The following is a 13,237-nucleotide window of genomic DNA, read 5'->3' as shown; positions in this document are numbered from 1 at the left end:
TCCAATCCCCTTTTAAAGGCGTCTAGGCTAGACGCCAGCACCACATCCTGTGGCAAGGAGTTCCACAGACCGACCACGCGCTGAGTAAAGAAAAATTTTCTTTTGTCTGTCCTAACCCGCCCAACACTCAATTTTAGTGGATGTCCCCTGGTTCTGGTATTATGTGAGAGTGTAAAGAGCATCTCCCTATCCACTCTGTCCATCCCCTGCATAATTTTGTATGTCTCAATCATGTCCCCCCTCAAGCGTCTCTTTTCTAGGCTGAAGAGGCCCAAACGCCGTAGCCTTTCCTCATAAGGAAGGTGCCCCAGCCCCGTAATCATCTTAGTCGCTCTCTTTTGCACCTTTTCCATTTCCACTATGTCTTTTTTGAGATGTGGCGACCAGAACTGGACACAATACTCCAGGTGTGGCCTTACCATCGATTTGTACAACGGCATTATAATACTAACCGTTTTGTTCTCAATACCCTTCCTAATGATCCCAAGCATAGAATTGGCCTTCTTCACTGCTGCCGCACATTGGGTCGACACTTTCATCGACCTGTCCACCACCACCCCAAGATCTCTCTCCTGATCTGTCACAGACAGCTCAGAACCCATCAGCCTATATCTAAAGTTTTGATTTTTTGCCCCAATGTGCATGACTTTACACTTACTGACATTGAAGCGCATCTGCCATTTTGCTGCCCATTCTGCCAGTCTGGAGAGATCCTTCTGGAGCTCCTCACAATCACTTTTGGTCTTTACCACTCGGAAAAGTTTGGTGTCATCTGCAAACTTAGCCACTTCACTGCTCAACCCTGTCTCCAGGTCATTTATGAAGAGGTTGAAAAGCACCGGTCCCAGGACAGATCCTTGGGGCACACCGCTTTTCACCTCTCTCCATTGTGAAAATTGTGAAAAACAACAGAAGTGAAGTGAGGGCTATCCTTTGACACAATATAACAGTGTTCCCACTACAATATTTATTGGGACGTTCAGTCATTTACATACTCTGTATGTAAAGGAACAGAAAATAAAGTCAACAACATTCACTGGTCTCTTTAAAGCACTGGTTCCCAACCTGTGGTCCGTGGATCACAGGAGGTCCACAAGACCCTGAGAAGTGATCCATGAGGCCTCAGTAAAAAAAAAATTGCCTTTGAAAACTTCTAGTGTCTTGCTGAGCAAGCTGAGCAAGCTCCCATGGACCATCAAAGAGGGTGGAGACGGCCCACAGCCAAAACCACTTAAGTGTCAGCTCTGGCTGTGAGCAGTCCATTCTCTATCCTCTCTCTGTGGGGGAGCGCTTTGGAGACAGATCACCAGAGAAGGCAGAGGCCAGACCACCAACAGCTGCATGTGGTCCAAAACCATTTCAATTATTGCCTCAGTGGTCTGCGGGCTCCCAAAAGCTGGGAACCACGACTTTAAAGGTTTATGTCACATAGAGCTAGAAACATGCTATCTTCATTTGTCTGAGGTACAGGTGACCATCTAAGTCTGTATCTGCTCTGGCCACAATTGCCTCCAATTCTAATTTTAATCCTCCACATTTTCTCTTCCTTTCTGCCCCCCTCTTCCTTTTCCAATCTAGGGAGTAGCAGTAGAGGCAATGAGGCAAACAGAGATAGGTATCCTCCACTAAACTGCTGCCTCAGAATGGTAGTTTCAGTTGGCCTCATGATTGGACCAGCCCTAGAAATGGACAATCTTAGTCCCCTTCATTTATTGTTCTCCTTCCTTAATCACATTGTGCCCAAAAGCCAATTTCACACCTCAACAAAATAGCGGTAAGTCCTGCCTCAAACACCTTCCTCCTTTAGTGCAGGCCTCTAACCTAGGTGAGGTCAAACAATTGGGTCTTCCTTTATCAGGCATTCACTCAGTGATTCCATACTGTCTGCAATCAGTTGACAGTGAGCATATCAACTCAGAGGGGTTGAAGAAGCTGAACTGCACTGCCTTCCCCAGGCTGGAAAGCATTTGAGGTTGGCTTTGCAAGCCAAATCTGAGGCATTATCATCCATCGGCCTCTGGCTGGCACTCAACAGCATCTAGGGTTTGGTAGTGGTCCTCCCTTTGGTCCTGCTTACCTCAGGGTACACACAAAAATCCCTACTTCTACCTGCTGGTGCACACCATGCCTGCCGGATGTGGCCACCTAGTTAAAGGGAAACCCAATCCAAAAATGTCTGGGGTTGGTGAAAAAACCATGAACCAAGGCCAGTTAGGTAGATGCCAAAAAATTCCAACCTGGCTCCAAAAGTCAATGAGCTAATCTCAGAATGCCTCATTAGTCGGTGGGTGGAGGCAAAGACACAAGGCACGCTGAAGAAAGACAAAGGCAGGCTCAGTGGCGTTGCTAGGGGGTGGGGGCTGCACCGGGTGACGCGCAAGGAGGGGATGATGCACTAAAATAATGGTTTTAGGAGCAACCCCATCATGCCGTATACCATTGGATGTGGAATTTCCAGTGGAATGCAATGCAAAATACCAGAGTAAAATAGCTCCATTCCTTCAAAAGTTATGGCCAAAAAAACTGGAAACCCCAAAATGCATGGAGCCCTATGGAAAGTGAAACTGAGCCGTATCACACGTCTACTCGCAAGTAGGCTAACTTGCCTTAGTCTCTCGGAAAGGGCAGGCTGAGAGGAATCCAACAACACCAGAATGGTCCTGATCCAATGAATGCAGCTCCCAAAAACACCCAAGAAAGAAGTCCCTCCCTCCCAGCTGCAAATGTGTTGAGCCCTATGGAAAGCAAAACTAAGCCACACGGCTGCTTTTACTCATGAGTAGGCAGACTTGCCTTAGTCCATCAGAAAGGGCAGGCTGAGAGGAATCCAACAACATCAGAATGGTCCTGATCCAATGAATGCAGCCCCCAAAAACACCTGAGAAGGAGGTCCCTCCCTCCCAGCTGCGACTGTATTGAGCCCTATGGAAAGCAAAACTAAGCCACATGGTTGCATTTACTCATGAGTCAAGGCTTGTGATCAGGCCAGGCAAAGGGGAATGTGAGGACACCAGAATGGTCCCAATCTGATGGAACTGGGGCTCTCCAGAACGCAGCCTCCCCCCCATGAAAAAGGACCAAAAAAAGAGGCTTGAACTGGTAAGGAGAATGTTTTCTATTTTGCACTTGTAAAGCCAGTGGGTCCTTATCTTGATATGCTTGAAATAGAAGCATTATATTGTGGTGGCAGTTTTTGCCCCCAATTGGAAGAACATGTTGGGCACAAGTAGACAGGATATAGGATATCCAAAACTCTCAAAGTGATGATCTGGCATTCTTCACAGGGTCTTTTGCTTCACCAGTTAAGAAGCCCTCCAAAAAGGAATATGAAATAGTGATGGTGTCAGTTGTCTTTCTAAGCATGGCTCTGTGCCCTTAAAGACATCCAAGATGAGCAAGTGCTTCTGCATGAGCTGGCTGCCTTCCTTCAGTACAGGAAGGCTGAAGTACTGTGGGACTTACACTATCAACTGTTGCCTCCCCATCTGCTATGTTGTGCAGCGCAGCGGGTAGCAGAACCTCATCTGTGGGGATGTTCATCAACCATACATGATGAATGGCTGTGAAAAGTGAATGCCAACAAATAAGGTATTGAAACAGATTTTGGAACTCTTTTTGGAAAGCTATGTGCCAGTATAAATCAGGAATATACACTGAAGGACTAGGTGTCGTGAATGAAGACAGTCTTTTAAAAAGAAAGAGAAGGACTTCAATACACATTTCTTATGAAATATATTTGTCCAAATTTTCAAAAGTTTAATTTCAGATTTGAGAAAGTGGTCCAACCACGTAATGAGATGGAATTTTCTCAGTCTTACAAGGCCTACAGCCATGTCTCCGGGAGCGTCCAGCAATCTCTGTAACAGAGAACAGGAAAAACAGTGAACCAATAACAAGAGAATTTAGGACAAATACACTTTAACAAATGTATGGGTTTCAAAAAATGCTCCTGGAGACTGAGCATTTGTACCTGGTCAAGCCAAAAATCATCTCCTATTCTGTGTTTATTTGAAAATTGGTCTTCAAAGCCTGCTTTTCTTTCTTTTCTTTTCTTTTAAATAAATTGGCATTCAAAACTTATCAAAATTTGCTGATGTTTTAAAACTATTTTTAAGTTACGATTTGCATTTGTATTAGTTGGAGAGGAATGTGAGTACAGTTCTGTTAAGAACTACACTGGCTCTCCTTTACCCACTTCTGCATATACAAAATGCAACATTTCTCTCCCACTCACAAACCAGTGTCTCTCTCCAGCTCCAAAACCAGTGCTATTGACCTACATGAAAACATCAGAATGGACAAGCTGCACCTGTACAAAAACATGCTGTGGTTGTCCTTAGGTTGAGACATCTGTAAATTGGATGCCCTTACATTCACCTGAATTTGAAATCTATGCCTCCAGCCCTGAAGATAAACACTTCCTTGACTCTCATATCTCTGACCCTGTTAATCAATGACAGGTGTGCGCAGCTTAACAACCTTCCGCCGAAGGAGGGACAAATATAACGACAGTGGTCAAAGCACAACAAAGAGACTCTTAATGAGGTAGTCAGTATCCCATAGGCTGCAGCAGAGTGTGTGTTAACACAACAGAGAGGCGCTTAATGCAAAGAAGAGACTATCTCTAGTAGCTTGTGCAGCCAGCTAGTGTCTGGCAGGGAGTGTCTGTTTACACAACAAAGGACCTAGATTGGCCTGAACCTTCACTTTACAATCTGATCACATAACAATGGTGATTGGAGAATGTTGTTAAGTGGTGTAGACCTGTAATTAGGTTAATGAATGGTCAATTTTGCCCAGAGCAAAGCTTGGGGGTTACATCTTTGATATCCATGGAATTTTGAGGGTACAAGTTTCACTAACACTTCAATCCTAAACATGTCTTTTCAGAAGTAAGCCCCAGACTTAATCAGAACTTATGGACCAATCTTATGGGCCAGTTATGCATAAGTGATCTGCTGCTGTAAGTGACTTGATGACAGCACAAACATCACAGCACCACTGCCAACACTGCTACTAAGCCAACAGTGGAAACTGCTGGAGGCTGAGTGTGCACTCCAGAACTGCTTGGATGCTCTGGTGGTGGTGGTGGTGGTGGTGAAGGGAGTGCTTTGAGGTAGGGAGTGGGCTGAACTAGGGAGTGGTTCAAGAGTGGGAGGATCTTGGTAGCAGTCATGCATGCCAGATCCTATCCCTTTCCTCTACTAAGACTTCTGCCAACAAAATAGCTTGCATGGGTACAAGGAGGCCCATTGGTGATCAGGTGGCTTACTGGAATGTAAATAAAAGATTTTTACCTAGCTCTTGCTGGCAGTCTGATCAACTCCTGTCCCTTACTATAGCATGCAGCACATGCTCTGTTGGGGCAGTTGCATGCTATGGCCCAGCAGGTGAGAGGCTTGGGCTGTTACTTACTTGAGAGTATGTACAGGATTGCAACCTAGAATTAGTAACATTTGTTGGGGTATGTGTATCTGTGTTCAACACATTTGTACCTGGGATCACCAAAAATATTAACAGTCAAGCTATATTAGTACTTTCCGTTTCTCACCAGCTGTGAATTTTCTGCTTGGAATCTATACGAACGCTGCCTATTGTAAAGAGAATTGATCAGACCCAAGACTAGATTTGCAATCAAAGGCTGCAAAGGTGAGAAGAACCAGCTCGATGCAGTTGTGCTGTGTTGGATTTGCAAGTAAAGGCACAGGTTCAAATTCTGGCTCTAGATTTATCAGCTGCTTAAGCTACCTCATGTGGTTGCTGTGATCCTCCCATTGCCCAACATTTTAAATTGTAAGCTTACACGCATTCTCCCCAATCTGGTTAGGAGGCATGTGTGCACAGAAACAGGCTATTAAATATACTGTATATCCCTATCTAGTCTGGGAATCCTTGCATGCCAATGGGTGCTGCGCATAAAATTCCCCAGCACAATTCAGCAGCCAAGGTTTGGAATTATATTGATCAGGTGCTCAGGAACAGGCATAAGGGCTGGATTCGCATGAGCACACATGCACACCCCTTCCTAAGTCATCAGCTGATTGAGGGCCCAATCCTATCCAACTTTCTAGCACCAGTGCAGTAAGGGAACAAATGTTCCCAAACCTTGAGGAGGCCTCTGTGACTGCCTCCCCACCACAGGATGCAGCGCATGCCCCATTGGCACAGTTGCACCGCCACTGGACTACTGGATAGGATTGGACCCTAACACTCTTTCAGGGCTACAAGCCTATAATCAGGCAAGCATGCGCTGTTGAATCAAGTCTCTCAATTTGGGATCAAGTTCTATAAAACTAGGAGATCATATTCCTAAGTAAGTATTGCATTAATTATCCACAAAACACTCCTTCCAAAAAGTACCCTTCGCTTCAGTTCAGACTTCTATCAGTAGGAATTTGATGTGATATTTTTGCGTGCAGGAGTGTTTGGCTGCCACACAGCTGCACTGATAATCATTCATTTATCATCAGAATAATAAGAAACTGTACTTTTGTGCATCGAAGGGAGGCTTGACTTCTTCGTGTTGTGACAGCAATATTTTCTAGCCTTTTTACCTATGAACAATAAACAAAATACCAATAAATGCAAAAAAAAAATTTATAACAGCAACTATGTAAAAGATGCAGACATAAAGGAGATTATCCCCCCCCCAACCAAAAAGACAGAAGGAGTATTTATTTATTTATTTATTGGATTTGTATTCTGCCTTTCTCCCGAAGGGCACCCAAGGCGGCTAACAATCAAATTAAAAAATACAGGTAAACATTAAAAATACAAGACACTTAAAAACAATTAAGATAAAATACATGGCAGCAGACTGAAAGCACGCAGTAAAAGACATAAGTTATAAATTTATAAAAACAGCCCTTATACTGCCTCAAAAACTTTTCTGAATAAGAAAGTCTTCAGGCCCCGCCAGAATGTTAATAATGAGGGAGCTGCTCTCAATTCGAAGGGGAGGGAATTCCATAGTACAGGTGCCACCACTGAAAAGGCCCTGTTTCTGGCCGCCATTCCCTTCACCACACTCAATGACGGCACAACCAACAGGGCCCCTTCTGATGACCTTAGAGAATGGACCAGATTATACGGAAGAAGGTGGTCTCTCAAATACGCTGGTCCCAAGTCATTTAGGGCTTTAAAGGTCATAACCAGCACCTTGAATTCAGCCCGGAAACGAATGGGCAGCCAGTGCAGCCACTGGAGTAGCAGCGTGATGGAGTCAAACCGCCGACCCCCAGCAACTACCCGAGCCGCTGCATTCTGCACTAGTTGTAGCTTCCGGACCATCTTCAGGGGCAGCCCCACGTAGAGCGCGTTACAATAATCTAATCTTGATGTCACTATGGCATGGACCAGCGTGGCCAGATCCACCAGAGACAGGTGGACAATAAACCACTATGGACAATGAAAATTTAAAATGTACATACAAGGATAATCAAAAGACAACAAAGTGGTAAATATAATGGAATTCAAATAGGGAAAAAACAGAGATGGACGTTGATGAACTACAGTTTAAATTCTAGGCAAGGGCTCATATTTTGAATACTGCTGAAAGAAAAGCAAGGCCCCAGAGGTTCATTTTATATATAGGGGTTCTCTGTGTATTTACTTCTTTCTTTTCATCAGCTTGTCAGCACCGAAAAGAGAAAGTTAATTTTTTAAAAAGCAGGGTGCACAGCTTTTCCAAGCATAGCAATAGCTTGCACTTTCATCCAGTTAGGGACAAGAGCATTAATGAAAGTAAAAAAATGGATGAATGTCAAAGGATAGCCTGATTTAAGCTTGCAAATTTATTTTGGCTGGCAAAAAACATAAGTAACTATACAACACATGCAGATTCATGCAAAAACAAAATAAACAGAAATAAAAGAAAAATAAGCATAAGAATGTTGACGAATGTCGTGGAAGTTTGAATGAAATTGGACGAGAAGGAAGCACTTAGGCAAAATTTGAAATTTGGGTATAAATGAAAGAGCAAAGCGATGAAAGTCAAGTGGATGAAAGTCAAGGTATGTCTGTAAACCAAATTGCAAATAAATGCGTTTGCAGGATTAAACTAGTTGTGATGTGGGATTTTGGTGATGTGGGATTTTGGTGGGATCTTTCACTGATGCCCTAACCTCTGATCACCCCTATTGAATCTGGTGGTAGCTGCCGAAGAGGAAGTATGAGCACAATTTAGCACCTGTAAATTTTCTCTTTTGCAGTAACTTTGAAGGAGAATCATTGGATTGGGCCTGGGGAAATATTTACAGTCCAAATACCATCACAACTATGCCCCTGGTGGCTAATTTCCCCCCCCCCAACCACCAAAAAAAAGACATAAAGAATTCTGATCATGGAACTCCCTGAACATGTCCAGTGTGGCCCACAGTTATTAATCTTTGGCAGTATGAGGAAGAATGCCTTTTAGCAGGAGCAGGAACAGAGTTTCCCCTTGCCCTATGCGTCAGACCAGGAGCACCTCTCCCTCTCCACCCGCCCTTATTAAGAGGTATTAAAAAAGTAACTACAAGAACTGCTCTTAAAATATATACTACTTTTTGCCAATTAATCTCATCTCAGATCTTGGAAGCTTGTTGTGAATCTTGCCTCATGCCCCCAAATTGAAACCTGATCTGGTATCTCTGGACATAGAGGCCACTTTGGTATCTCACTCCTGTGATCCTCCTAAACAGATCTCGCTGGTCACGGTTGAAAGCAGAATACAGGACTGGATAGAACGTGGCCTGATCGAGCAAAGCCATTCTTATGGAAATGAAGCCCTGCTGCAACTGCCTTGTTGAACAGATAGTTTACCTCTACTTTCCACTGAAAAGGTCGCAAGGCAGAGGATCAAGATGAACAGCAAGCTGAAAAGATTCAACCACTTCATGATTCCACCTGGTTGCAGACTTTCTCAAAGAAGGCTGAGCAGCAGGTGTTGTTCATTCTGCAATGCAATTCCCATTTATTACAGTGTAACAAGGGCGATGACTCAGAATGGGAGGAGACAGCCTTTGTACTGGTTGGCAGGATAAGCCAAGAGCCAACAACAGCTTCTACATCAAGACTTGGGCATCTTGCCAAGAATGTTCTCATAAAGCTAGATACAACATCAAATTCCAGTAACATGGTGGCACTTGAGCCTTTTTGTTCATTTGTGATGAAACCAAGTCTCATGGGTGGGTGGTGTGTGTGTGTGTGTGTGTGTGTGTGTGAGAGAGAGAGAGAGAGAGAGAGAGAGAGAGAGAGAGAGAGAAAAGGAGCTCTAGGTAGCAAAGCTAGAGAGGCTGTGGAATTTTGTATATAGAAATGGAAGGGGGTTCAAAAACATCCACCCCAACTAAGAGGCAACCTTCTGAACCCCCAAATGTTCAGTCAACTGCCCACAAGACCTCCACACCACTTCTTCACACCTGAAAAGCACAAGCTCCTGAGCTCTGGACTTACCTGTTGGGTGGCAGGAGCAATAGCAGTGACAGAAGGTTCAAAACTGATGGGAAGGGCTGGCAGGGAGGGAGGGGCCATTTTCCGAACCTTAGCTGGACTCAGAAAATGATCTGAGTCAAAATTTGCAGGGAGGGCAAGAAATTGGATAATTTCCAAGTTAATCCAAGAGGAATCCAAAGACAGACCTCATTAGTAGAAACAGGTCACTTGGATGCTCAGGCTAGGAAACAAACTTGACATGGAAGGTTCTGTAGGTTTCTGTAATTAACCTGATTAAGGGCCCAAACCTGTCCAATTTTCCAGTGCTGATGCAGCTGCAAGGTAAGGAAACACACGTTCCCTGATCTTGTAGAGGCCTCTATGACTGCCCCAGCACCACAGAATGCAGCATACGCCCTGTTGGCATGGCTGCATCAGCACTGAAAAGTTAGATAGGATTGGAGCCTTAGTCCATTCTGCTGGTGCATGGGGGCTTGTCTTCCTGCAGTTTCCTCCCTTTGGCCACAGCTGAATGACACTGTGAAGGTTGAAGACACCAGTGGTCACCAGCATAAGATCTGCTGTAGTCTCAAATCCTAGCCAACTGTGAATGCTTGAAGAAGAGCTTCAGATCCACTGACATTTTAAAGTGCATGGAAGATTAAAATCTGTAGGTAATCTAAGTCAAGGTTTTTTGCCCCAGTTCAGAAATCCTCTCTCGGGGGCTCCATACACGATGCTTTCAACAAGTATCTTCGCTGCCCCTACCCTGAAACAGATAATTTGCATGGGCCTTTTGGACAGCAATAATCCCTGCTTGTGGTCAAAAGGTGTGCCTGGATATAGCAAACACACTGTGCTAAACAAGCAATCTGTGCTGTTATGTTGTAATCTCTTGAGTTACCATTGCTAGTTCTTCAGCATGCAAAAGCCTGAGACTCATGGTGCGGGTTCTGATGTCATAAGGTAGAATCTGATGATGTCACAGGACTTCCCACTCTTCTTGAAAGGCAAACATTTGGCACCTAGTTAGAGTCCAGTGAGAAAGAGGTAATGTCCTCCTGTAAGCACATTGTTCAATTAAAGAATGCAGATATTGTGGTCTCAAAAGCAGAAAGCAAGAACTAGAAGTGTGTAATTCAAACCAGTCATAGCGAATCTATTGGGAGAATTCAAAATCCACATAAAGCCAATCACTCAGGGAAGTGAGCCAATACTCATTCTAATACCCACATACTCCACTCCATTCTCTCTTTCACCTATGCTCTCCATGCCATTCCCCCCAAACGTATCATCCCACCCCCTCTCTCCATACGCTCCACTCTCTCAGACCAGGTATCTATCCCATCCCATCCCCATTCTGACATGCTCCCCCTACTCTCTCTCTCTCTCCCCCCTTTACTCACTCCAGGGCACTGTACTCCATTCTCCCTCCCACTCACACATACCCTGACACCTCCTCAGAGAAATGTCTCTCTAAAGTTCAAATCTCAGGACCAAAGCTGGAGACCAGCTCTACTTTATGATACGTGTTCATGTCTGATCTGGATGGACAGTCTAAGTCCAGAAACGTTTTTCCATACACAGATTGCCTCTGCTGGATCAGAGATTATCAAGTCAAAGAAAGAAAAAAAAAACACAACTTCAATGTAGCTCTGATGTTGAGGTTTCAAAACACCTCATACCTTTCAAATGGATTCTTTGCAGAAAAAATGTGGATTTTTTTTTGCAAAGCTAAAGGCGTGTCAAAGAGAGGGTTAAGGTACAGTTATCATGCATAACAAATTGTTTTATACCTGTAGGTTGGAATTTATTGCACCAGCAACACATTTTCTTACTTGACCTACACAGGGGCCTAGCAGATAAGGCTTCTATGTTCCACAGCTTCTGCTAGTGGCCACAAAGCCAATTCAATGCAATCAGGGTCATGTTTGCCTATTAAGGATTATAAGGCACCATGCACATTGGTGGTAATGTAGATGTAAACAATCACCCATTTATATAGTCTCATAAGCAAAAGCACTATTTTTCCTATGCCTAGCAGCAAGCAGACTGCTAAGATAATGGGAGTGTTGGAGACCCTTACTAGTGAAACAGAACAAAGGCTCCAGACAAAAAAGTAGATTTGTTTGTTTCAAATATTTGCAGTCTGCACTCAGCTTCAAAAGTCATCAAGGTGGCTTACAAAACAGAGCAAATTGCCAATATCAAAACATAAAAGCACTAGTAAAAAAGCAATAAACACAGCAAATGGAAATAAAATCACACATAATCTTAAAATACTATTCAGAACACCAGAAAACAGATTATAGTAAATTACACCAAACACATGTTGACTTTAAGCAAATGGGCCTAATAGGTAGAGCTGGGGGAGGGGGCTGAGGAGCCTGGGCCTCCTCAGCCCCCTCCCCTCCCCTCCTTTCGACCTGGTCAGCAGAGACGGCCTCTTCAAGATTCTCCCCAAGATTGGATGTCCACCCAGGCTCCTCAGCATCATCAGATCTTTCCACAAGGACATGAAGGGCACTGTTGTCTTCGATGGCTCCACATCAGACCCTTTTGACATCCGAAGCGGAGTGAAGCAGGGCTGTGTTCTTGCACCAACCTTGTTTGGGATTTTCTTCGCTGTCCTGCTGAAGCAGGCCTTTGGAACTGCAACAGAAGGCATCTATCTCCGGACGAGATCAGACGGAAAGCTCTTCAACCTCTCCAGACTGAGAGCAAAATCCAAAGTCCAGCTGAAATGTCTGCGTGACTTCCTCTTTGCCGACGATGCAGCTGTCACTACCCACTCTGCCAAAGATCTCCAGCAGCTCATGGATTGTTTTAGCAAGGCCTGCCAAGATTTTGGACTGACAATCAGCCTGAAGAAAACACAGGTCATGGTTCAGGATGTGGACTCACCTCCCTGCATTACAATCTCTGAGCATGAACTAGAGGTTGTCCATGACTTTGTGTACCTTGGCTCAACGATCTCCGACACTCTTTCTCTCGATACCGAGCTAAACAAGCGCATCGGTAAAGCAGCTACCACGTTTTCCAGACTCACAAAGAGAGTCTGGTCCAACAAGAAGCTGACGGAACATACCAAGATCCAGGTCTACAGAGCTTGCGTCCTGAGTACACTTCTGTACTGCAGCGAGTCATGGACTCTCCGCTCACAACAGGAGAGGAAACTGAACGCTTTCCACATGCGCTGCCTCCGACGCATCCTCGGCATCACCTGGCAGGACAAAGTTCCAAACAACACAGTCCTGGAACGTGCTGGAATCCCTAGCATGTATTCACTGCTGAAACAGAGACGCCTGCGTTGGCTTGGTCATGTCGTGAGAATGGATGATGGCCGGATCCCAAAGGATCTCCTCTATGGAGAACTCGTGCAAGGAAAGCGCCCTACAGGTAGACCACAGCTGCGATACAAGGACATCTGCAAGAGGGATCTGAAGGCCTTAGGGATGGACCTCAACAAGTGGGAAACCCTGGCCTCTGAGTGGCCTGCTTGGAGGCAGGCTGTGCAGCATGGCCTTTCCCAGTTTGAAGAGACACTTTGCCAACAGTCTGAGGCTAAGAGGCAAAGAAGGAAGGCCCATAGCCAGGGAGACAGACCAGGGACAGACTGCACTTGCTCCCGGTGTGGAAGGGATTGTCACTCCCAAATTGGCCTTTTCAGCCACACTAGATGCTGTGCCAGAACCACCTTTCAGAGCGCGATACCATAGTCTTTCGAGACTGAAGGTTGCCAATACAAAGGGGGAGGGGGCGACACACAGCTGAAGGGATAGCTTTGGAATATGAATTCTTACCCAAACGACCTGGCCCTAAT

The 13,237-nt window shown here is 44.8% G+C and overlaps 1 long non-coding RNA gene across 1 annotated transcript; it reads right to left on the bottom strand.

The window, feature by feature from the left end:
- Nucleotides 1-3,805: 3,805 nt before the first annotated feature.
- LOC136643861 (uncharacterized) lies at nucleotides 3,806-8,896 on the bottom strand. The gene is made up of 3 exons (XR_010794067.1): nucleotides 8,803-8,896; nucleotides 6,489-6,554; nucleotides 3,806-3,857 (listed from the first exon to the last, which is right to left on the bottom strand). It is a non-coding gene; the product is annotated as an uncharacterized lncRNA (long non-coding RNA).
- Between the last annotated feature and the right edge of the window lie 4,341 nt (nucleotides 8,897-13,237).

This window comes from Tiliqua scincoides, chromosome 3 (genome assembly GCF_035046505.1).
Source record: "Tiliqua scincoides isolate rTilSci1 chromosome 3, rTilSci1.hap2, whole genome shotgun sequence".
Lineage (NCBI taxonomy): Eukaryota > Metazoa > Chordata > Lepidosauria > Squamata > Scincidae > Tiliqua > Tiliqua scincoides.
This window is presented reverse-complemented; position numbering and strand designations above follow the sequence as displayed.